At 54.1% G+C, this 24,904-nt stretch overlaps 1 protein-coding gene and 1 long non-coding RNA gene across 6 annotated transcripts in view; one reads left to right on the top strand and one right to left on the bottom strand.

The window, feature by feature from the left end:
* PTPRN2 (protein tyrosine phosphatase receptor type N2) overlaps positions 1-24,904 on the top strand; it is a 987,645-nt gene that overhangs the window by 783,701 nt on the left and 179,040 nt on the right. The window lies entirely within an intron of this gene.
* On the bottom strand, positions 10,459-12,231 carry LOC129476897 (uncharacterized). The gene is made up of 3 exons (XR_008655157.2): positions 11,951-12,231; positions 11,129-11,287; positions 10,459-10,863 (listed from the first exon to the last, which is right to left on the bottom strand). It is a non-coding gene; the product is annotated as an uncharacterized lncRNA (long non-coding RNA).

Here is a 24,904-nt window from a genome sequence, read left to right as displayed (position 1 = left end):
CTACCCATAAAATGTCAGGGTAGTCAGATGCCAAGTAAACCACCGCAGCATTTACCTACACAATGCCAGCCCTGCCCAGCCCTGGCTGGGAACGTGGGTGCTGGACGCAGCCGTGGGAAGGGCCTGTGACAAATGGGAAATGCTCGCATTCTTCTTTTTTTCAAATTTGTTTTAGAATCAGGGGTACGTGTGCAGGTTTGCTCCCTGGGTGTATTGCATGATGCTGAGGTTGGGAGTAAGAATGGATCTGTCTCCAGGCAGTGAGCATAGCAGCCAAGGGGTGGTTTTTTTTCACCCCTTCCCTCTCCCCTTCCTACCCCCTCCCTCTGGGGGTCCCCAGTATCTGTCATTCCCATCTTTGTGTCCATGGATATCCAGTGCTTACCTCCCACTCATAAGTAAGAACACGTGGTGTTGGGTTTTCTGTTTCTGCGTTAGCTTCCTTAGGATCATGACCTCCAGCTGCACCCATGTTGCTGCAAAGGACATGATTTCAGTCTTTTTATGGTTGCATAGTATTCCATGGTGTATATGGACCATATTTTCTTATAATCAAATGAGGATGACTCAACTTCTCAAACCCACCTGTGAAGACACAGCCGTAAACATGAACCTGCCCCAGAAGCTCGATGAACTTCTCAAGAAAGGCACGCTGTAATGCGCCCATTTGTACCCAGGACTAAATCGTAATTTTAAAAATAACAAACATCATCAGAAGCTACTGTTTGGAATTACAGATTTTCTCAACATTTGGCACAGTACTAGGTTTCTGGGTAGTTTGTCTTCGACAGCTTGAATAGTCTAAACATCTCAATATTTACATCTTTCATAAAGATTTTTAAGAGTAAAATTATAATATTGTCTGGGTGTGGTGGCTCACGCCTGTAATCTCAGCACTTTGGGAGGCCAAGGCAGGCAGATTGCTGAGCCCAGGAGTTTGAGACCAGCCTGGGCAACATGGAGAAACACTGTCTCTACTAAAATTATAAAAATTAGCCAGGCGTGGTAGCGCATACCTATAGTCCCAGCTCCTCAGGAGGCTGAGGTGGGAGGATGGCTTGAGCCCAGGGAAGGTGAGGCTGCAGTGATCCCAGACTGCACCACTGCACTCCAGCCTCGGTGACAGAGTGAGACGCTGTCTCAACAGCAACAACAACAAAAACATTATAATCTAAGTTCTTCCTTCCCTTGAAGCACACCCCGCTGCAGAGTGTTCATCAAGCACCTTCCTTTCTCTGCAGCTTCAGTGTTTATTCCACCTTTTACCTGAAATGACCAACTTGACATGGCATGCCCAATAATTACAAAGAAAACACGCATGCTAAGTAGGGCTAGGGGTGTCCCGTGAACTTCAGTAAAATGCAAAGATCCCTTGAGAAGGGCCCCCTGGACTCGGCACCTTTCCAGCCGGAGCCTTGGCCTCCTCCAAAGATGGTGACGAAGCCGCCCTGGCAGGGTTGCAGAGGGAGTCCCATGAGTGCAGTGGGTGCAGAGAATGGAAGGCCACTGTCACTGTCACCTCTGTCACAGCCAAAGGGGGACAGGGGCTGGTCTAGGGTGATGTCTGCCCATGGTCCCACACCGCCTCCTCCCGGTTTTCTTTCTAGAACTCAGTGCTTGGACCACCCTATTTGGTGGAAGCCGAGTTTCGGGGCATATCCATCCACTCCCAGCTCAGAGCACCGCCACCGCTTTGCTAGACAGGCCCATGTCGGAGAAGCGCCAGGTAACGTGGCTCAGTGTCCTGACAGCTCGTGAGTCCACAGGAGGGGCAGTGCAGGCCACATTCTCCACACGGACTCAGCCTCCAGGCCTGAGTTTGCTTCTCTCAGGACTCAGGGCCCACAGGCTTCCTCGGGAAGGGGCCCACGCCAGGCCCTGCTCTTCCTGAGCCCACAGTGGACGATTGTTTTCACACCCCAACTCCTCGGAGTTGCAGCCCTTCCTGGGTTGCCACAGATCCCAGCCACAATGCCTGGTCCTCCCAGCCTCTCACTAGCACCCACTTCAGATAGGGGAAACGGGGAACCAGAGAGCAAGGCCTTCCAAGGATGGGGTCAGCTGGTGCCAGGCTGAGGAGGAGGGAGCAAGATGCTGGGCCTGGTGGTAGGTGTAGGCGTGATGCCTGGACAGCAGCCATGGCCGCAGATGGGGGTGCCGTGCCAGGCGGCTTTGGTTCTTGCCTGGCAGGGAACCGGTGGGGGATGGGGAGGTGGGCAGGGCACGGTTGCAGATGCCAGGAGAGCAGGGGCCAGCAGCCATGTACGCACACGGCGATCTGGGAGGCGTTAAGGCAGGTGTGGGGCCTGGCACGTGGTAGAGAATGGAGCTTAGACTAGAATCATGGACATTTTCAGGGATGGGGGTGTTGGAGGAAGGATCACTGCTGTGCCATGAGCTGCAGCCCAGACGGAGGCCACCTGGGGCTGGAGTGAGCCTCAGAGGGGAGGAGAAGCAGTGGTGGCTGGTGGCTGTGCTGGTCACTTTGTAATGGGCTTTGCGTCTGGGGCTGTGTTCTGATAGCACAGGAGGCTGGCGGGAAGGGAAAAGCTTGCACCAAACTGCGCTTCCTGCTATAAGTTCTCAACTTCCCGGTGAAGGGTCTGTGGGAACCACACCCCACAGCACAGTTCCTCTGTGGGGTCCAGTGGGCATCGGCCAGGGAAGAGCACCATCTCCTCCCACAGCACAGCAGACATGCCTGGCACACGGCACTGCCCGGGGGACAGAAGCCCACTGCACGGGGCGTGGGTACTGATGTCAGCAGAGGGAGGCGTTTAGGATTTGAGCAGAGGCATGAGCGTCAGTAGCTTCACTGTCCTTGCCCCTGCACGCAGGCCTGGAGAGGGTGCCCGTGCTGACACCCCGCCTTTCCTCCCGGTTAGTTCGTGCCCCTCAGAGAACAGCCACACCACAGAAATCCATCCCCTGACCATCTGTTATCAGCACTGCCGGCAGTGGCCAAAACCATCTGGTCACTGACTGTCTGGGCTTCCAGCAGGAGTGGGTGCTGCCAGCTGTTTGTCACAAGCCCTGAACCCTTCTGAAAGGCGGCGCGGCTGCCACGAGCAGCTGTCCCACAGCTGCTCCTCGTGTTGGTGGCCCTCGCCATCTCTGAGATGGAGCTGGCCATCTCTAATCACAGGTTTCCAGAGTCAGTGCTTTGCTGCCTTTGATGGGCGTCCTCTGTTCTAAAAGACTGAAAATATGGATGCTGGACTCCAGGTAGCAGAGGAGGCTGCACACAGGGCAGGAAGACGGAAACAGAGAGGGTGGCCTCTGCACCTGGACGTGGGCTGTAGGTTAGGTTGGAGCTTGTGGCTGGGGGGAGGATCAGATTTGGTAAGACGAGGATGGGCTGTCAGGCAAGGAAGCCAGCAGGAAACAGGGAAGCAGAAGAGAGAGTGTGCATTGACCCTGGGGCCAGTGCAGAAGGGCGACAGCCACACTGCTCACCAGTCGCCCAGCTCGACCCCAGGGGAGCTCTGGCCTGGGCTGCCCAGGAAGGGAGACTGGACGAGGGCACTTGCTCGCCCAGAGCGCGGCTACAGACCCATCCTGAAGCCTGGCACCCCTGGGGCTCTCGGGGGATGGGAAGCTGTGGCTGTTCCTTCCCTGGGATGCAAAGCCGAGTCATGTTCGGACAAGTCACCACATTGTTGAGGCAGCACTTACGACGTTCCCCACTGCACCCGTGACGGCCGACCTGTCTTAGTCGTCCTGGCCACTCGGTGCCCCCACCCTGGAGAAAACCCATCCAAGCCAGGCCAGGGCTGCAGACAGAGCAGGCAGGTGGGCTCTGAAGAGCCCCTCGTGAGTGCGTGTGGAGGAGCCTGGGCTTTGGGGTGCAGGAGCTCGTGGATCCTGCTCAGGAGCTTGCAGCCTGAAGGCCAGAGCTTTTCTGAGCATATCTACCATCTGGGGTCAAGAAATCGGGGTGGGAGTCTCGCAAGGCCGGGCTGTCCAGGGCGACTGCAAGTCCCACTTGGCTGCAAAGTCCCATGTCTACTGAAGTATCTGCCCATATCGAAAGTGGAGATGTGTTCACGGTGGTCTCTGTCCTTTCCCCCTTTCCATCCCTCCCTCCTCTCTCTGTAGAAGGCCTGTGTGAGATGTGTTTCTTCACCCCGCAGGAATGGTCCCCCCAGTCTTGGTGAACACGAAACAAAGGGCGCGGGCGGTTAGGATTCTGTGCGCGCGGCTCCATCAGCCTTGATTAAGTTCTCCAAGTGAGGTCGGGCTTTCCACCGCGTGTCAGCGGTGCAGAGTAACCTCAATTAAACAGTCATTTGAGGCAGAGAGAAGGGAAAACGCCTTCCAAACAATGATCTCGTGTGTCTTAGCAACAGCTGAGCTTCACCTTCTCGAAGACCCTCCCACGCCGAGGACAGAGACACCTCCCGAGCGAGCGCTCTCCGTGGGCGCTGGAGGGCAGGCACTCAGCCACCCCTGTGAGCTGCCGGCTTTCCCTGCACACACTCAGCCTCTTGATACCTGGGTGCTAAATTACATCTGACATTTAATTTAAATGCATGGTGCCTTCATTCAAAAACAAACCCGCTGCCACAGCCAGGGCGTTTGCCGCATGGATTTTTCTCTTTCCGCCTGCTGTCCCTCTCTGACCCCATCCTCACTTTGTCCAGTGAGCACAAACTGGAATTGAGCCTGTCTCTCTCCTCGGGATATCGCCCTGTGCCCCCCATCCCCGAGCTTCCCTTCGCATGTCAGGATGTCTCCAGTTGCAATTTATAACCGAGAAAGAAATCAATCCCCTGGTCCTGCGGCTGCACGTCCCCCCAGCCCACTACTGGGCATCGGGAGCCTCCTCTGCCCCACAGCTCACAGCAGCTCCCTGCCAGGATCTGGGAGGTTATCCCAGAGGAGGGCAGGACGCTCACTGGTGCGGAGGCTCTTTAGAGCTCATGGTCGAGTAACCCTTTCTAGAGAAGCTAAAGGTGCAGCCAGAGCGTTCCACGGCCTGACAGCGAGCCCTGGCCCGTCCCGAGGATCAGCCGATGGTCCCGAGCTGGCCCACCCCAGAATGCAGCTGCACCCTGCACCACTGCCACAGTGTCTTTGGGAGGCAAACCCTGAGGAAGCCATCTCAGGCGGGCTTTACACCCTTCCTTCCAGCTGCTTCCGAACCCACTGAGGAGCTGAACACTGCGGTACATTTAAGAATTTCTCTCTCAACAGCTCACTGGGTACTCGACACTGGAGCCGGAGGGAGAGGACAACTGAAAGCCTCAGGAGTTTGACATTTTGAACTTTTGCCAAAACCTATTTCCAAAATAAATTGGAGACATTCCAAGAAACGCCAGATACAACTGCCATCCTCAGGCCAGCCTTCGTAGCTTGCGAGAGCTGTTCACTCAGATATTGGCAGGAGGTCCCTGGGGCTGGGTCTCCAGCAGCTCCAGGTTACCTGTCGCTTCCTGCCTCTCACAGGTGCGGAGGAAGCAGCTCACCTGGGTGGCATCTTCCTGCTTCCCCAAGGAGCTGGCAGCAGGCTGGGACATTCCCATGCGGTAGCAGCAGCTCTCCCTCCAGGCCTCACTCCCTGCACCCAGCCAGCCCCATTCCCATGGGGGAGGCCAAGACCCAGAGATTTGATCGCTTTGATCGTTTAGCCAAAACCACACAACAAGAAACAAGAGAAGGAACGTTGGTCGGGCTGCTACCAAAACTCATCCTTTTTTCTCTGAATCAAGCATTCTCTAATAAGATGATATAATAAAAAGTATGAACAACAAGCAACCAACCAGTAAAATACACACATTAGGAAGAAGAACCAGGGCCATGTGCAGTGTTGCAGGCCTGAGTGTGCGTGCCAAGGAGAGGGGCCACATGGCCTTGGAATCCCCCGGACAGCCCACAGCTCAGAGACGCAGGCCTCAGAATCACCTGGACAGCCCACAGCTGAGGGACGCAGGCCTCAGAATCACCCAGACAGCCCGCAGCTCAGGGACGCAGGCCTCAGAATCACCCAGACAGCCCGCAGCTCAGGGACGCAGGCCTCAGAATCACCCAGACAGCCCGCAGCTCAGGGACGCAGGCCTCAGAATCACCCGGACAGCCCGCAGCTCAGGGACGCAGGCCTCAGAATCACCCGGACAGCCCGCAGCTCAGGGACGCAGGCCTCAGAATCACCCGGACAGCCCGCAGCTCAGGGACGCAGGCCTCAGAATCACCCGGACAGCCCACAGCTCAGGGACGCAGGCCTCAACACACACAGACTCCCACACTGCGTCACCATCCCCCTCAACTGCCCCCTCAGCAGACCAGGCAACTGAACCGAAGAGATCTGCCTTTAATGGGCATCCCCTGCTCTAAAAACCGCTGAGGACTGTGGGTGCAGGGGAGTCCCATGATCTCCACACTCAGGGCCCTGTGTGGACTGTGGGGTGTAGGGAGTCCCGTGATCTCCATGCTCAGGGTCCGGTGAGGACTGTGGGGTGTAGGGAGGACTGTGGGGTGTAGGGAGTCCCGTGATCTCCACACTCAGGGCCCTGTGTGGACTGTGGGTGCAGGGGAGTCCTGTGATCTCCACACTCAGGGCCCTGTGTGGACTGTGGGGTGTAGGGAGTCCCGTGATCTCCATGCTCTGGGCCCCGTGAGGACTATGGTGTGTAGGGGAGGCCTGTGATCTCCATGCTCAGGGCCCTGTGTGGACTGTGGGGTGTAAGGAGTCCTGTGATCTCCATGCTCAGGGCCCTGTGTGGACTGTGGGGTGTAGGGAGTCCCGTGATCTCCATGCTCAGGGCCCTGTGTGGACTGTGGGGTGTAGGGGAGGCCTGTGATCTCCATGTTTCTGGCGTCCATGCTGAGTGCGTCCTGCAGCCAAAGAAGGAGCTTTGTGATGGTCAAATCAAGGTGTGCATCTTAACATGTTTGGTTTCATTTACCGTCTGCCTGGAAATGGGTAGGAACCAGATCGTTGCGTGGTCTTTGCTGCTGTATCAGCTTCCTCTCGGGTGAGCATTTTGCTTTATCCACACGATTCTGGAGCCTACAAAAGATGCTCACATTTGAGAGCAAAGCAGCGGCCTCCAGCCTGCCCTGCAGATGCTGCCACCCTCACTCAGCCTCTGCACAGTGTCCCAGACGTTCTGGGGAGATAAATATCAGGACTGAGGAGCAAGTGGTGGGGAGAAGAGAGGTGAGCATTGTCGGAGGAGCCCAGCACTGTGCAGCCTGCCCTCTCCCCCAGGCCTGCCTCCTGCAGCCTGTCCTCTCCCCAGGCCTGCCTCCTCCAGCCTGCCCTCTCCCCACGCCTGCCTCCTGCAGCCCACCCCCGGCTCTCAGCCTTGCGTTCGTCTAGAGCAATGTTTACAGTGAGAGGGTGGGAGAGTCCGTGGAGAAGCTTCTCATCCAGCAGATGACTGGCTGGATCTGTGATGACCTGGGCTGGGACATACACAGAAGGACTTGGGCTGGGCTCCAGGAGCTCTAGGGTCTGCCCAGGGGCCAGTGTTGCTGACTGTACGAGCTCCCCTTCTTTCATCCTCATTTCTTCCCCTGAGAGATGCTGGGGTGGCCACTCCTGGAGCTGTCTCGGTCTCTAAATCTTAGCACTGTGCAAGGGGAGCATCTTGACCCGACCCAGATGCAGTGGCCTAGGGACTCAGAGGCGCCTCTCAGACACCCATAGTCCTCGTAAGGAAGGTGCCGCCTGGAAGGGGACCCACACTTCATGGAGGCAGAAGTGAGAGGTGGGTGGTGGGGAGCGAGGTGACACCCCTCACGGCCCCTCAGAGACGCCGGGGGACTGGGGTGCGGCTGAGGGGAGCCCCGAGTCATTTGGTAAGAAGCCTTTGAACCCATCCTGCTGCTTTTTCATCAGCCTGGATGTGCCTGAGTGATGAGGACAGTGAGGATCTGTGGCTTCCCCTCCCCCTCGCTCAGTGTCCACCAGGCGGACAGGCCTGTCCTTGGAGGCCCTTCCACATCCTCCGTCTTCTGCACACGTTCTGATGGCACTGAAGTGCCTCACACATTTAAATGTGAAAAGAGCAGACTCTTACTACTTTCTAAAATTCAAAAGCAGACCCAATCTCATATCTTAAATTGAGGCTCTAGATGGCTACTATATTATACCTCTATTTGTGTTTTAAACCGAGAATTATTTTAAAATTTTTAATATTAAAATGGAATTCTGAGCATGCTCACCAAAGAGCCATTTATTCTTCCTAGAGCAGATTCCATCGTTATATAATGGATGGCACATCACGGCCCGATGCTGGGATGGGAGGCTTGAGTCTGTTAAACCGGCGCCAGGTCGGGTCCCCAGTTCCTATTACCTTAGGTGACGTTCCAGCCTCTTCCACTTGTTTGAGTTTCAGGCTCCTTGAATCTCCTTCAGTGCCCAGGAGAGCTGTTATGTTCGCCGCATTGGGGCCAGCTGGCCCCCAGCCCACCCCAGCGTCGCAGCCTCTGTGCCCTCCATGCCTGGACCACCTCGCGCCCGTTTGTTTATGCTCTGATTCCTCCGTGGTCTTGCACGTCACTTAGCACGTAGTAGCACCTCAGGAAACATGTTGAATTAGGACTTCCCATAAAAACAGAAAGCATGAAGGTGATCCAGACGGTGTCAAGCATTAGCTCTTCTAAGCTGCGTCAGAGTTGTGCCCCGAGCACGTTTCCCGCAGCAGCATCGCCCCGTCACAGCGCCGCCTCACAGCTCCCACCACAACACACGCAACGTGCAAAGAGGACACAGGGAGCTGCGACTTCCATGGCTGGCGGCAAAGAAATGGGGCAGCACTTTCACAGCCATGCCAGGAACCTACAGCCAACCTGGAAATAACTATCCCAGCCACAGCCTTGCTGGGAATAACTCAGCCAACCCAGAGACAGCTATCCCAGCCACAGCCTTGCCGGGAACTAACTCAGCCAACCCGGAGATAGTTATCCCAGCCACGGCCTTGCCAGGAACCTAACTCATCCAACTCGGACAGTTAACCCAGCCATGGTCTTTCCAGGAACTAACTCAGCCAACCCGGAGATAGCTATCCCAGCCACGGCCTTGCCAGGAGCCCAACTCAGCCAACCCGGAAATTGTTATCCCAGCCACAAGTGTGTGTCCCATTTAAGTGGAGGAAGGATGAGTCACAAAAGCAGGGTAATGTGGCCTATCCCGTGCCTGCGTCGCTGGCAGATGGGAAGCCTAATTCTTAGGCCCTAAGCATAGCCCATCACGCTGATTGCAGGCTGGTCCCACCATGAGCAGACAGCACTCCTAGCTCCACTCCACAGCTTAGCCAGGAGGATCCAGGCAGGTCCAAGCCTGTCACCAGACCTCGCTGTGGAAGGCGGCTGACATTCAAACCCATTGGATGAGTACCTAAGTCTCTGACCCTTGCTGATGCTCAGTTCCCAGCACTGCCTCCCCTGCCCTCACCCCAGGAGACCTCCTGACCTGTGATTAACTCTAGAACTCTCCAGAAGTCAGATGCAGGGAGCCACCCAGGCTCAGTGAGTGGTCGTTCATTACAAGGTTCTCTCCACCACAGATAACGCAAGCACAGCCTTAGCGCAGAGCATTTGGTTGGATCATGCATCACATTCATGCAATACCGAAGCATTTTCAAGACAGATTAAACTGAGTAGTGGATGGTCCTCTTCCTTGGCTACTTATGAGTATTTAATATCAATACTTTGGAATTACAAGCAAAAGGTATTAGGAAGAAGAAACTAAGCTCCAAGTTGGTATCATCTCCCTGAGACTGTGTCTTTCTGCCCAATGTGTCAAGCTCACGAACAAAAGATCAAGAGGACAGTTAAGGGGTTATGTGAGGTGTTCAAAGCTCAAACACAGAAAAGCAACAGACAGCAGACACACATCTTGAGATGGGGTTGGCAGTGAGGCCAGGCGAATGGTCCCCCACCCTAGATTCTGGGTGTGCTTGGAGCTTCTCACCCTCGTGGGATACACGCATCTGCAGATGGCTTCACCTCCAAAATGCTGCCCTGCCGTCCATGTTCATCGTTTACCCCAGCAATTAGCAAACCTAGATATCCACTTTTGGAAAAAAAAAAAAAAAAAAAAAAAAAAAAACAGAAGTCAGCTCTAGTAGTCTCTCTGTACCTCTAAAACTGTTCAATGAATAAATGCCTTCACAATCTCAAAGGAATATTTTCTGTCCTACCTGTATCCAAGTAACTGAATTTACTTCCTTCTCCCTTTTCAAAAATCTCTGGAGACTGCCCCGTCTAAATACAGTTAAGTAGCTGGTTACCCCAGTCACCTGTTTAAAAACATCTGGAGACTGCCCATCTAAATACAGGTAAATAACGGGTTACCCCAGTCACCTGTTTAAAAACATCTGGAGACTGCCCATCTAAATACAGGTAAATAACGGGTTACCCCAGTCACCTGTTTAAAAACATCTGGAGACTGCCCATCTAAATACAGGTAAATAACGGGTTACCCCAGTCACCTGTTTAAAAACATCTGGAGACTGCCCATCTAAATACAGGTAAATAACGGGTTACCCCAGTCACCTGTTTAAAAACATCTGGAGACTGCCCATCTAAATACAGGTAAATAACGGGTTACCCCAGTCACCTGTTCTCCATCTACATATGCAAAAGCCCTCGATGACTTTGACCCTTTTGATGCTCAAATCAGCGACCACATTCACATGAGTTACAGATGGGAAAAAGCCTAGTTATAAGCACTGAGCGCAGTCAGTCACTGTAGAGAAATACGTCTGGAAGGGAATCGCGCTGGATTATTTAGGTATTTGTCAACACAGGGCTAGACCATCCACACAGAAAGAGCGCTGGTCAGATTGTTGGTCTCTGCCACACCCAACTGCACACATTCATTTATTGGGTCATCGTTGACACAACGTCTGCAATCTGATGGAGAATGCAAAGATGAACCAGACATAGAGCTGGCCCTCAAGGACCCCAAGTCTAAGAGGAAAGATGAGCAGAGAAGTAACTGAGCTAGGACTTAAAAATGCTGGGGACATAAAGAGCAAAGCTGAGAGAGGACAGAAGCCCAGGAGATGCCAGGTGCAGTGTCCACAACATCCTTCTTCCCAAGGGCCACAGAGACCATGGTTTGGCCCCTTCTTCCCTCATAGCTTAGAGGACTCCACGTACAACCAGTAAAACTGACCTCCCAGAGGGAGGAGGGCCACTGAATTGTGCGTGGGTCATGTGGACGGGTCTTGTTTCTTCCTGCAAATGTCCGGATAGAGGAGAGGAAGACAGCGTCTCTGGGGAGGGTTCCAGGAGGGAATGATTCTTGAAGTGGTTTTGATGGAGGAGAAGCATCCTAGATAAGATGAACAGCATTAGCAAACACACGGGGAAGGGATGATGGGGCTCTGGGTGCCAAAGAGCCTTCAGTGGGGGACTAAGAGCAGGCCGGGCACCCATGGGAGGGAGGTCCACAGGCAATGTCTTCCGTCACCAATTCTGTCTTGGGCTTGTTGGCCAGAAACAGCCAGCAGTGGTAAGACACATCTTTCGTTTTACTTACTAAAGATATGTTGCAATCAGTAGTCATTATCAATTGATAATTGATTGACAAGTCATTTTAAAGAGTGAGAAAATCAAGTCCCAGGAAAGGCGCTGGAGCCAGGCTCTTTTCCATAGGGCTGGCGGACAGGGCCTTTGCCATCATGGAGCCTGTGGGAGGAGGCGTGGGGTGGCTCTGACTGTGAGTTAGATGCACCTTTGGCCTCCAAATCACACGAGCACCATCTCCCCCCTTCCCTTGTTGCTCGTTTCAATAGCATCTGAAATGGAGGGTTTATTTGATTATTTTTTCCTTTCTGACAAAGTAAATAGGGTTTTAACCTGTCATACAGAGGGAACAAAGTGACCCATGGGTTTTGCAATAATAATTTGGCCCTCGCTCAGGCTAATGGGAACTTTCAAAAAGGCGGGGAGAGAGAGCGGCTTTCATTATAATCTGAAGAACCAATCTGCTTACGAATCCATCAGAACTTGATTCCTGGGATCCCCTGGGCCAGGGGCACTGAGGTGATTCCGAGGCTTGCTGGAAAGAAGCCAGTGCCCATTGGGATGGGATTCTCCACCCTCTCATTAGCTGGTGTACTGTTTAAAAGAAAAAGCATTGATTAGGAGCCTCTGAGAAGCTCCCACCACTGGTTGGAGCCCTCTCTGGGGAAAGACGAAAATATTTCAGTTGCTATGCATGTTTCCCCTGCCCTGGGCACTACCCACCCCCAACCCAGGTGATGGCCATGGCAGCATGAAGTCACCCTGGCTGGGATGTCAGGCTCCGCCTGCCTTGGCCGTGGACGGAGGGAGACGGGGTTCCAGAGCCGGTGAGGCTCCCGCGTTAACGTGGACGGAGGGAGACGGGGTTCCAGAGCCGGTGAGGCTCCCGCGTTAACGTGGATGGAGGGAGACGGGGTTCCAGAGCTGGTGAGGCTCCTGCGTTGCCGTGGTTGGAGGAGGATGGTGTTCTGGAGCTGGTGAGGCTCCCGCGTTGCCGTGGTTGGAGGGGGACGGGGTTCTGGAGCTGGTGAGGCTCCCGCGTTGCCGTGGTTGGAGGGGGATGGTGTTCTGGAGCTGGTGAGGCTCCCGCGTTGCCGTGGATGGAGGGGGACGGGGTTCCGGAGCTGGTGAGGCTCCCGCGTTGCCGTGGATGGAGGGAGACGGGGTTCTGGAGCTGGTGAGGCTCCCCCGTTGCCGTGGATGGAGGGAGACGGGGTTCCAGAGCCGGTGAGGCTCCCGCGTTGCCGTGGACGGAGGGAGATGGGCTTCCGGAGCTGGTGAGGCTCCTGCGTTGCCGTGGTTGGAGGAGGATGGTGTTCTGGAGCTGGTGAGGCTCCCGCGTTGCCGTGGTTGGAGGGGGACGGGGTTCCGGAGCTGGTGAGGCTCCCGCGTTGCCGTGGATGGAGGGAGACGGGGTTCTGGAGCTGGTGAGGCTCCCGCGTTGCCGTGGATGGAGGGAGACGGGGTTCTGGAGCTGGTGAGGCTCCCGCGTTGCCGTGGATGGAGGGGGATGGGGTTCTGGAGCTGGTGAGGCTCCTGCGTTGCCGTGGACGGAGGGAGACGGGGTTCCAGAGCTGAAGCCGAAGCAATTTGACCTTGCTGGTTCTCTGGTGGCTTTTCTGAGGCTGGGTCACTGATAGATTAGTGTTTTGTGCCCTACAGGAACCTGATCCACCAGGGAAAGTGTTAAATTTAACAATGTATACATAATAACAAATCTGCATCTGCGCAATGGCATTAAGGTAGCTCACCATTTAAAAAGCAAAGTGGGTGTATGGGTACAACATGGTTAAATAAAGTGATAAAAGGCATATGGAGGAAGGGGTCCTGCTGGCCGAATCAGCAATAAAAAGCACAATATAATGTACAGTTAAACCCATGTAGATATAAAAAAAATTAATGAAAATCTCCAGCTGTGCTAAAAGTGGAAACTCCACACAGTCCCAGTGACTCCGCTCTCTCTCCCTGGACGCTGGCTGGCTCTGGCTTCTGGAAGAGGAAGAGGTCAGAGGAAAGCTGCTCTGTCTTGCTGGGGAGCCGTGGGTGAGCACGCAGAGGGGGTGGAATGAGTGGCCCAGGAGCTCAGGCCTCCTTGTGGTCACCCTGGGAGGTGTCCTGTTCTCTGCCATCAGAACCAAAGCACATCCATCTTTGTGTGTCCCAAAAACACAGTGTGGTGACCCCAGGGCTGATCTGTGTGCATGATGACTGAAATTAGCATCTGCCATAATTTGGTATTTGATTCCATAACAACCTTGTGTGGTCACACCTGGGGAGAAAGAGCTCTCCAAGAGTCCCAGATGACAGTTGGTGCTGAGCTGGCCTCGGGGCAGCTGAAGGCAGAGGTGTCACTCTGCCTGTATGGTGACTGTCAGAACTCAAGACGGCTGTTTTCACAACACTCCAAGATACTACCCTCAATTTCTTGCTGGCACTTTAACATTTTTTACAGGAGACCATCTTTTCCTCCCCTCCTAGAAGAATAAGCTACAACGCTGGTGCCCCTGGGCCGCAAACCCATCTCCAAAGGCTGCGAGACTCCGGAGGCAGTGCCAGGAGTGAGGGAGGAATCAGGAAGAAGAGGCATTTTACGTTTCCCCGGGACTGCCCCAGCCAACATCACATGTGCTGCTGCTCGTGTGTGTGTCCAGTTGCTGTTATGTGGGTAATTCAGGGGCAATTCAGAGGCATGACGTTTCAGACGAGACTGAGAGCCGTGGAGTTTGCTTTAATCTCCGGAACATGGAGGATTCGCTGTGTGACCTTGGGCGAGTAACCCCCGGCTGTGGCTCTCATGTCTGCAGTGGTTTGTAGAGAAAGGCCTGTCTCCCTATCTCACAGAGATTTGGGGACAAGAAATGAAAACTGATGCAGAAACCACTCAAAGCTCCTTGGAATAAAGATACTATCTGAATTGCAGGAGCCTATGAAGAAAACCCCTAATGCGAAGTTAAATCTTAAAATCAAATCCTTCCGGGTGCTCTGGCTCCTGGGTTGCACTCTTCTCTCCTGATTCTTTTCCATCTTCCTCCAAACCAAAGTCGCTGGGGATGTGTGGATGGCTGGTGGGACAGCCCTAATTTGACCCGTGAGCATCCTAAGGACATGATGCCCCTACGCCTTCATGGAACTAGAAATAATACATATAAAACCCTAAAACACGTGTCCAGAAACCGCACGGAGCTCTGAAATAATACATACAAAACCCTAAAACAAGCACGTATCCAGAAACAACAGCACAGAGCTCTGATTTCTCCTGTGATGAGCCGTGATGACGACTTCGATGCCTAAAATGTCAAATATCAAGTGATTTTATTCGAAATGAAAAAACATGGATTTTGTCCTAAGCGTCAGCTCGGTCTGCATGTAAGTGACCAGCCACTGGCTGTACCACAAACAACCCAAGACCAGCGCCGGCAGCCTGCAGCCCTCCCACCCACCTTGTCTGAGAGACAAGGCTTCCATCAGAGAGGAGCCTCCAGAGGCTGAGAAACTTCACAGGATCCCAGATGCTTCCATGAGTCCCTGGTCTTGACCCTGCCCTCCTCCCTTCGCTCCTCTGCTGATGGACTTCACGCCAGTATCTGGCTCTCAGTCCTGCTCCCCAGCGCTTCCCTCCCCTCTGGGGTGCCTCCTTCCCGGTGGTGGGAGAGATGTCAAATTCAGATGCCAGGAATGTTGAAATGTCAGCCTTCCCAGAGCACACAGATACGTCCCCCTGGGCCACGTGGAGCTTATTGTGTACGGCCACATTCCTGTCGATTCTCAGCTGCCTGTGAGATCCTTATTCTAATAGATGTTTTAAAAGAAGTATAATACCAAGAGGCCTTAATAGTGTTTAAAAGTGAAGCTTTCATGACAAGATATAATTTCAAAATAACAGCTCTCCGCAAGACCAGTGAGGCCCTTTGGGGCACCAGGAGATGGATGAGAAGAGAGGAGGGGTGAGTGGCAGAGCCCTCTCTTCTGACCCAGGCATTCCCGGGAGCCTCTGTCCCTGCTGCTGCAGGTCTGGCCGAGGTGGCAAGAGCCCCTCGGAGCTTCCTCCCCTGCCCAGACACCAGGTCCTCCCCGCATTAGGGGTGGTATTTGCAGATTAACGCACAGCGTCCTAATTGCTAGTCAGGCTCTTCCAGACCTTCTAAGCTGGCCTTGTGGCCTCAGTGGCCGGCGCCCCAGCCAGCACCCACGATGCCGTAAATGCTCCTGAGGACCAGGGCCCTTCCTCGGTGGAGGGGCTGCCACGCCCAGCCCCCGTTCTGGGGGAAGGAAACCCCTCCCTGTAGGGTAACACTCTGGAGCTCAACTCAGGGCCGTGAGTACGAATGGGAGCGCCTGGGGATGAGGACTTGCTGCTGGGTCCTCGCCTCAGAAGGGATAACCAGGGAAGCTCAGCCCTCCTGCCTACGCCCCCTGCTCGGGCACAACGCTCAGCTTCCACTGGAGATGAGGCTGCCCGGCCAGAGAGCATCATGCTTCTGCATGTGGGACTCACTCACAGCACAGGTGTCCTCCAAGCCCAGCACACTCAGACTCCCAGACCAGGCTGAGGTCGTGCTGAGGCGCAGCGAACAGAGCCTCCAAACCATGGACACAGAGACACACTGTTGGGGGCCGCGTCCACACAGGCCCCAGTCTGGGGCAAGCTTGGGCTTCTCGGCCCTCGGACAGGAGAGTGAGCTCGCCAGGCCGTCTGGTGAAGGGAGACGCATGAAGATAAAATCGGGGAGCGACGTGGCATGTGTGCCAAAGCTTCGTGAAATACGTGTCAAATTAACTTTTTAAATGAATGTGTGAAATAAATACAGCTGCAACCAGGACGTAGTTCACTTCTGTTTATCCAGGATGCCCGGTGTGATTTCTTGCTGGGGTTTCTTCTTACTGAGAAGACGCATTGCCCCGGGAGACTTGGGAAGCCTCTGCAAAGGGCACCTGAAGCAGGAGCACATTTACTCTACCCTTTAAAAATGTCATCCCCATCCCACCAGGACGGAGAGGAGCTTTTCACTTGTAGAGGGAAACTGTTACCCCTTGGCTCCAAAACCAATATGTGTCCGGCCAGGCACTGGTGGGATTGTACCTCCTCTGATTTTTTTCTCTCAACATGGAGGGACCTGCACGTAAGATGTAGGTGAGCGCCGTCCGTGAAAGAGCAGGAAACACGAGGCTCCATGGCCGGGACGGACACCAAGCCTCCCACACTAAGACAGGCACTGGCCATGTTCCCCAAGCCCTCTGCGTGCAGCTGTGTGTAAGTCAGCACGGGTGGCCATGCCCAGGACCAGAGACTGGGTGGATTAAACAGCAAGACACATCTGTTCTCGCAGCTCTGACAGTCCCAGACCAAGCTGTGGGGGGGCGGGGGGGCGATTCTTCCTGCGACCTCTCTCCTGGGCTTGTGGACGGCCTCTTCTCCCCATGTCGTCACACGGCCTTTCCCCAGTGCAGGCACAGGGTGTCTCTCGCTCTTCTTCCAAGGACACCAGTCCTGTAGGATCGGTGCCGCCCTTTTGGCCTCATTGAACCATAATTAGCTCCTTGGAGGTCCTGTCTCCAAATATAGGCACATGGGGATCAGAGCTTCAGTGGATGGATTTGGGGGGTCACAATTCGGCCTGTCACAGCCTCTAAAACTGCAATGCCAGAGTTAAACCCTGAATCTCGCCCAGATTTAAGCCTGGAACACAGAGGCCTTCTGGCTAAGAGCCACCGCCTTTGAAGGGTGCTGGGAAAGGGAAGGTTCTCAAGCTGCCGTGATTGGGTGATGTCTCCCCAGCCAGAGATGCTTGGGGCTACCAGTGGTGATGCTGGGGCAGCGGGTGCCAGCCTCACCCAGCAGGACCAGGACACATGCTCCGTTCCAGGGCATGAGATCCGAGGTGGGTGTTTGGGAACAGGGCCCACCTACCGGCCGTCTCTGACCCTTCTTTGAAGCCTGTCTGGCACGTCACCTTCAGCTCAGAAAGGGCCTGGAGAATCTTGGGGCAGCTTCTCTTCCAGGCGGCTTGAGGCATGTACCGGTCTCTATCAACACACCAGGGATTCAGAGCCCACCCAGCCTCACGGGGGCCTCCTTTCCCAAGAAGGTGCTCAGCCACTGCCTGCCAGGAGAACGGGGACCAAAGGCACCCACCTGCTCCCCACGTTTGCAGAGCATCTCCCACAAACAACACAGAGAGTGTCAGTAAAGAAAGCGCCTGCCCCGAGGAGTTTAGAATCCAGCCAAGGAGGTGAGTCATGTTCTGTCATTTAATATGTTTTGATGCCATTCAACCCCTTCATATTTTTAACAATACGTTAAGTAGACTTCCATTTATTTTAGCCCGAGCTGCCTTTTCAGAAAGCTCACTTACTTTTGAACAACCTAATCATTTCCGAAGGGCAGCTTCAAACCCTCATTTTCTAAAGCAGCTCAGCAGCCCTCTACCTTCCTGGGCCACTGCACACAGTTGACTGTGGACGCAGATAAGATGCAGGTCACCAGCAAAGTCAGATGCACTCCCGGCCACTCTCTGATGACTTGGAGCTCTGGATGGACACCACACAGTCAGAGATGGCTACACCCAGCTGGGTCCACAGGCACAGTCAGGGGGACTGTTTTACCAAAGGGACTCATCAGGTTAGTCCAAAAACAATACATTCGATGGATTTTCCCACCAAATTCACACAAGGGTTGCATGAGCCTCTGTTTGGTCAAAATGGCCAGTGTGGCTGTGCATGTGAACACAGAGCTTAGCCCGCCGAACCGCGGGAGCAACACAGGACTGTGGCCACAGGAGCCGTGTTCAGCTGAGCACACGGCGCTCTCCAGCAGGTCTGGGAGGCAGGTCCACCAGGCCAGGTGCCCTCGGTGCCAGCTGCACCACTGACCTTCCTGCTGCAGTCGGCGTCACAGCCAGAATTTGTTTGGGGAGATGGGACTCCCGCATCGAGGCAGTAAGTGGCTGCTATTTAATAATCTCGGATGTGTGTGCACATTTCCTCCATAGCAACTTGCCTCCCAGGTCGACATCAATATCGGAAAACACGGGCACATGGCCGAGCGCCGGGCCCTGGTGTGGGTTTGCCTCTGGCTGGCTGCCCTGCTGGTTCTGGGTTCATCCATGACACGGGTGGGATTGAATGTGGAATCCCCAGGACCCTTACGGTTCCAGGTTATTGTAACAGTTTTGTGTTATCATTTCGAAGCCAAATGAAAATGGCTTGACCCCAGGTGTAAGTATAGCCTTGTAACGCTTCAGTAAGATGAGAGCAGAGTGAAGAATAGAGACTGTTTATTTGGGGCTTCTCGGCTGAATCACCATTTAGTCACCGGGATGTTGCTAAAGTATTTGTACATCTCTGGGGCTGGAAGATGTTGAAATTGCTTCTTTGCCTTCCCTTTTCCATCCATTACAAACCCAAAGAACTGAAATTTACCGTAAAGGAAGACTCATTATATTCAAGCATGCTTGCTCCTGAAGTTGTGTATAAATCTTGATTTAAAAGCTGAATTGGGTTTTCCTGGAACAAACATTGACAATACCTTCCCTGGAAGCATATGACTGTGCTGGGCACATGGAAAGGAAAAGAGTAACTGTGCTGGGTGCATGGGATGGAAGAGTAACTGTGGTGGGCTCTTGGGACGGAAGAGTAACTGTGCTGGGCGCATGCGATGGAAAAGAGTAACTGTGCTAGGCCGGCGCGGTGGCTCACGCTTGTAATCCCAGCTACTCGGAGAGGCTGAGGCAGGAGAATGGCGTGAACCCGGGAGGCGGAGCTTGCAGTGAGCCGAGATCGCGCCACTGCACTCCAGCCTGGGCGACAGAGCGAGACTCCATCTCAAAAAAAAAAAGAGAAAAAAAGAGTAACTGTGCTGGGCACATGGGACGGAAAAGAGTAACTGTGCTGGGTGCATGGGACGGAAAAGAGTAACTGTGCTGGGTGCATGGGACGGAAGAGTAACTGTGCTGGGTGCATGGGACAGAAGAGTAACTGTGTTGGGCGCATGGGACGGAAGAGTAACTGTGCTGGGCGCATGGGACAGAAGAGTAACTGTGCTGGGTGCATGGGACGGAAGACTAACTGCTGGGCACATGGGACGGAAGACTAACTGCTGGGCACATGGGACAGAAGAGTGTGCTGGGCACATGGGACTGAAGAGTAACTGTGCTGGGCGCATGGGATGGAAAAGAGTAACTGTGCTGGGCTCTTGGGACGGAAGAGTAACTGTGCTGGGTGCATGGGACGGAAGAGTAACTGTGCTGGGTGCATGGGACGGAAGAGTAACTGTGCTGGGTGCATGGGATGGAAAAGAGTAACTGTGCTGGGCTCATGGGACAGAAGACTAACTGCTGGGCGCATGGGACAGAAGAGTGTGCTGGGCACGTGGGACGGAAGAGTAACTGTGCTGGGCGCATGGGAGGGAAAAGAGTAACTGTGCTGGGCGCATGGGAGGGAAGAGTAACACAGGCCCTTTCCCCAGGGAGACCTCTGGACTTACTTATTCGTTCTCTCCATGGGTGTTGTATTGAATGTCTGCCATATGCCAGATACAGTTCTTGTCACCGCACACTTTACATTATGAGCAGGCAGTTGGCACACGATGCAGCCAGGCTGTAACAGAGCTTTCCGCCTGGTGCAGACCTTCAGGAAGGCACCTCGATTACCTTCCTGGGAACTCAGGGTGGGCTTGGCAGGGCAGCTGATGTGCGGGCAAGGTTTTGCATGCTAAGAAGTGATTTCACAACTGGATGAGGTTCACAGGAGCTTCTCAGTGGGGGCAACACAGAGGTGAAGTCATAAAGGAGCCTGCTGTCCTGAGGCTGCTGGGAACTGCAGGGGGGTTACATGAATGAGGCATGACCCCCTCGGCCAGGGCTGGGAGCTCAGGAGACCACGTGCGGTGCCTCCATTTTCTCTTCAGAGCAGGACGTGAGCTCACCTGCCACAAAAGAGGGGGCGTTGGGTGGGGAGTTGGGGAGAAGGGGAAAAGTCCTAGTGCAGTCCCCACGAGGAATGAGAGAGAGAACAAGCGGAAGAGCTGCCAGGTCCCTGGCTGGAGCCACGCCGAGGTCAGAGCCCTCCCCTGTGGCTTTGCATGTCTCTGCCATGTGCCCAGGCCAGGGGCAGCCCCGGGGCCACAGAGCGCGTCTGTAGGGAGGAAAGGTTGGGAGGGCCGGCTGTGTCCCCTAGGCGGGCCGTGCACTGTTTTAAAGACCCCGCTGTGGTCATCATCACCTCCTAACTATACCGTGTACAAGTCCACTTGGTCATACCCCTCATGGTGAAGCAATCTCACTGCATTTTAAGAGAGGCTGAAGCATTTTTACAAGCTCAGTAATGGGATTTTGGCAGATGGAGGGGGAGATGGCCCAGCCTTTATTTTCAGTTGTGCCATACCGGAGGGCAACCGCTGTCACCCCCAGGACACCACCTCTGCCAGGCGTGCAACCTCTTGCCCAGGAACCCCAGAAAGGGGGCTCGGGGGCTTAAGCTGCTTCAAATGTCTGCCACTTGCGACACCCTCCTCTGTTTCGGCTCCCCATCTTCGTTTTTCTAGAAGAGGAAAGGACAGTCGCCACATTTCAAAAAACAGTTCCAGGAAGTTTACTTTGTCTGGCATGGAAGACGAGCCTTAAAGCCAGACACAGTTAAAGAGCAACTCTGATTCCAGGACGCGTGTCCAGCCACAGTGACACAGCCTCGCCCCGAGTGCCCAGGTGGGGGGCGGGGGTGGTGGCCTGAGTGGGACTCAGGTGCCATCCCCAGGGGTCTCAGAACCCAGAATTGCCAGGCTCTGTCCCTACTTGGTTAACATTTTATGTGAATGTGGCCTTTACCCTATAAGACCATATCGTCATTGTATAAAAATCATTTTCTCTAAATCTTCCAATGAAAGTGACCCTCGAGCACCATGGGCCGTGTCTATCTTGTGGCTTCTGCTCCCCTGGAGAGAAGAAGGCCCTTTTCCTGGCCCACTGAATCCAATGCTGGCCTCCTCCGAGTCACACTCACAGACTCACGTGGATCAGGTTTAATCTAAACACCTGTGGCCCAGTCAAATGGACGGTCCTTCCCTCGTCCGCCTGCCGCTCCCCGTCCTCCAAGTGGCCAGCAGGTGGCCCTTATGGGTGTGGCGCAGTCACCACCTGGGCGCCATCTCTGCCAGGCGTGAGACCTCAGCCCTCTTCCTGGGTCCTTTCTGGCACACGGGCTCTCAGCGTCCTCACCCTGGCGACCCTCCCAGGACCTCCCCGCAGGACTGCGTCAGGACCAGGAAGCCCTCGGACCCCAGGATGGCCCTTTGCAGGTCTCAGGCACTGCAGACCTCCTTTTGCAAACTCTGATGTTGTTTGATGGTGTCCGGCTCACCAGAGGCTCCACTGGGACAGCACCAGCACAGCGCCCACCTGCCTTCGGGGAAGTTCACATTTTAGCAGCGGAAATGTTTCCTCAAAGAGAAGGCTTTCCAGGAGTCCCTGTGCACGGAGCTGCTGAAGATGGAGCTGCCCACGGGAGCAGAGTGGGCGTTCCGGGACCTGAAGGCCCTCCAGAACCCAGGGTTCCAGCCACCGCACAGACTCCAGCCACTGTGCTCAAGACAGCACACGGGTTCCCACCTGCCTCCCAAAACAAATCTGGGCCAAGCGGATTAGAGTTTTAAATTCATTCATTTTTAAAAATACATGAAGATTCAAAGATGGGCAGATGCAGAAAATAAAATACTCTATATTGTATTTAATAGGGCTTCTGTCCAAAAAAAAGAGAGATGGGTATGTCAAAGTAATTATCAACTTCTGCGTCTTTTCTGTTTTCCTCCCCGACTATTTTCAAAGGCCCGGAATCAGCCCAGATTCCCACTGTCTGTGTCCAGACAACGACCGACCTCTGTGTGACTGGATCACATGTGCCAAATGCCCCGGCCCCGGGTCGGTGCAGTCTCCCGCCAGGCTGTTTCCTGGTCTCCTTGGGACATTTATGAGGAGAGCTGATTAAGGTGGTGCCGCTCCCGGACCCAGAGAAAGAGTTCTCCATGCCTGGGCTCAGTGGGGCTCGTGGAAGTCTCTTCTGGAGGATTTGAGGTTCTGGTCTGGGATTGGGAATTCATTCCTTTTTGTTCCAATTTCATTAACCTCATATAAGAAGCAGGTGAAAGCAATTTATGCAAATCCTTTTTTCAATAGTCTAAGACATTTTACCTTTTGATAATAGCAGCCAGGCAGAGGAAGCAGCCGCAGACAGGCAGGTTTTGAGGCCCCAATTTAAAATCTGAGCTACCTTTCCCCACCTCTTCAAAAGCTTTTCTGTGGATAAGATAAGAGTGTAATCCCTTAGTCTGGTACAAATGTTTTAAGACTTTGTATTTCTAAAATCCAATTTGAGTTATCCTTGAACTTTAAAGCTGTTTTGTCCACTGAACCAAGGGCCCCAGGATGCAGGCAAGTGTGGCCCAGCCCCTTGCCCCCCGAACCCCCAGCCGCCATGGGCACCAGGAGCCCTGTCGGAGGCAGGAGGCGCTGATGCAGATGCTGTGGGCTTGTCCTTTCTCAGAAAGATCTTCACATGCCTTCTTCCCCTAGACAAAGAGGCTTGGGGCACAACAGCAGCCCTTGCTGCTGGCCGCATGGGGCTGAGGGTGGCCTGTCAGGAGGCTGCACAAGACACGATCGCAGGAACCACAGTGAGGAGACCACGCGGCACAAAGTCGGCCCCATCTGTGTTCTCCTGGCCGTGTGGGACTCGGACACCCCAGGCCTCGGGGCTGCATGTGTCTGCCCAGCTGAGCTGACCTCTTGCCAGACCCTCGCTGGGTACCCACCAGGGACCAGGTGGCCCTCAGGAGCCCCTCTGGGCCTCCAGGTGTAGATGGGAGAGGCAGGGCCCACAGATGTCTGCAGGGTGGGAGCTGGGGGGCCCACAGATGCCCCATAGCAGAAGGCAGGGTGCTCAGCTGGGAGGAGGCTCTGAGTGTGGAAGGACGGAGGGTGGGCTCCTGGGCACAGGGCAGCCAGACACAGCAGTGCAGGCCCCACAGACTCAGGGGTCCGAGGGCAGGGGCTGCTGCAGCTTCAGGCAGGGCCAGCAGCAGAGCTGGTCAGGGGGGCCTGGGCTCAGTCACTGCTCACAGCTCACGCCTCCCACGTTACGTGACATTTCTGGTTCTCTCAAGCCTTTTTCTCAGTAATACAGAATCTCATAGTTACGTAAATGACACGCAACATAAAATGTATCGTCCTAACCATTTTTAGGTGTACACCTCAATAGCATTAAGTGCGTTCACAATGTTAATGTTGTACGAGCATCTCCACCACCCATTTCCAGAACCTTCCATCATCCCAAACTGGAACTCTGTCCCCAGTAAACACCCCTGTTCCTTCCCCCACCCCAGCACCCCACTCTACCCTCTGTCTCTAGTTTGATGACTCCAGGGACCTCACACAAGTGGAATCACACAGTCTGTGTCCTCCGGTGATGACTTCTTTCACTGGGCACAGTGTGCCCAGGGCTCCCTGTGTTGTGCTGTATATGTCCTTTGGTGACTGGCTTATTTCACTGGGCACATGTCCTCAGGGCTCCCCATGTTATGCCATGTGTCTGCACCCCCTCCTCTTAGGGCTGGTGACATCTGTCTTGTGGATGGACCACATTTTGCTCATCCATCCATCCGTCCACGGATGCTGGCCTTGCATCTACCCTTTGGCTGCTGTCATAAAGTTGCTGTGAACCTGGCGTGCAAATACCTCTTCAAGACCCTGCTTTCAATTCTTCTCCATGGACACCTAGACATGGGGCTGCTGGCTGCTGTGGGAATTCCATTTCTAACTCTGAGGAACCGCCACCCTGTTCTCCCTAGCTGCTGCAATGGCGCAGTGTTCCCGTCTCTCTGCCTTCTCACCAGCACCTGTTATTTTCTGTTTTTTTGGTAAGAGTCACGCACATGGCATGAGGTGGAATTGCACTGAGGAATCATGCTTCCCCGATGATTTTGGTGACGCCAAGCGCCTCTGCCTGTGCCTGAGGTCATTTGTGTGTCTTCTTTGGAGAAACGTGTGTTCAAGTCCTTTGTCTTTTCTGAACGAGATGGTTTTCCATCGTTATTGTTGTTGAGTTGTGGAAGTTTCTTACGTGTTCTGGATGTTAATCCCCCACTGCAACTTGATTCGCAAATCTTTTCCCCCTTTATATGGGTTGTCTTTTCACTCTCTGGATGGTGGGCTTTGATGCACAAAAGTTTTGAGTATCATCAAACCCAATTTATCTATTTTTTTCTTCTGTGCCTGTGTTTTTGGTGTTATATCCAGGAAATCGTGGCCAAATCCAATGTCATAAAGGTCTTGCCCTGTGTTTTATAGTTTAAGGTCTCACATTTAGCTCTGAGTTCAGGTATGTTCTGGCCAAGTGTGCATCCAGTCACTCTGCTATTCGCCGTGAGTCAGTGCAC

This window comes from Symphalangus syndactylus, chromosome 6 (genome assembly GCF_028878055.3).
Source record: "Symphalangus syndactylus isolate Jambi chromosome 6, NHGRI_mSymSyn1-v2.1_pri, whole genome shotgun sequence".
Taxonomy (NCBI): domain Eukaryota; kingdom Metazoa; phylum Chordata; class Mammalia; order Primates; family Hylobatidae; genus Symphalangus; species Symphalangus syndactylus.
This window is presented reverse-complemented; position numbering and strand designations above follow the sequence as displayed.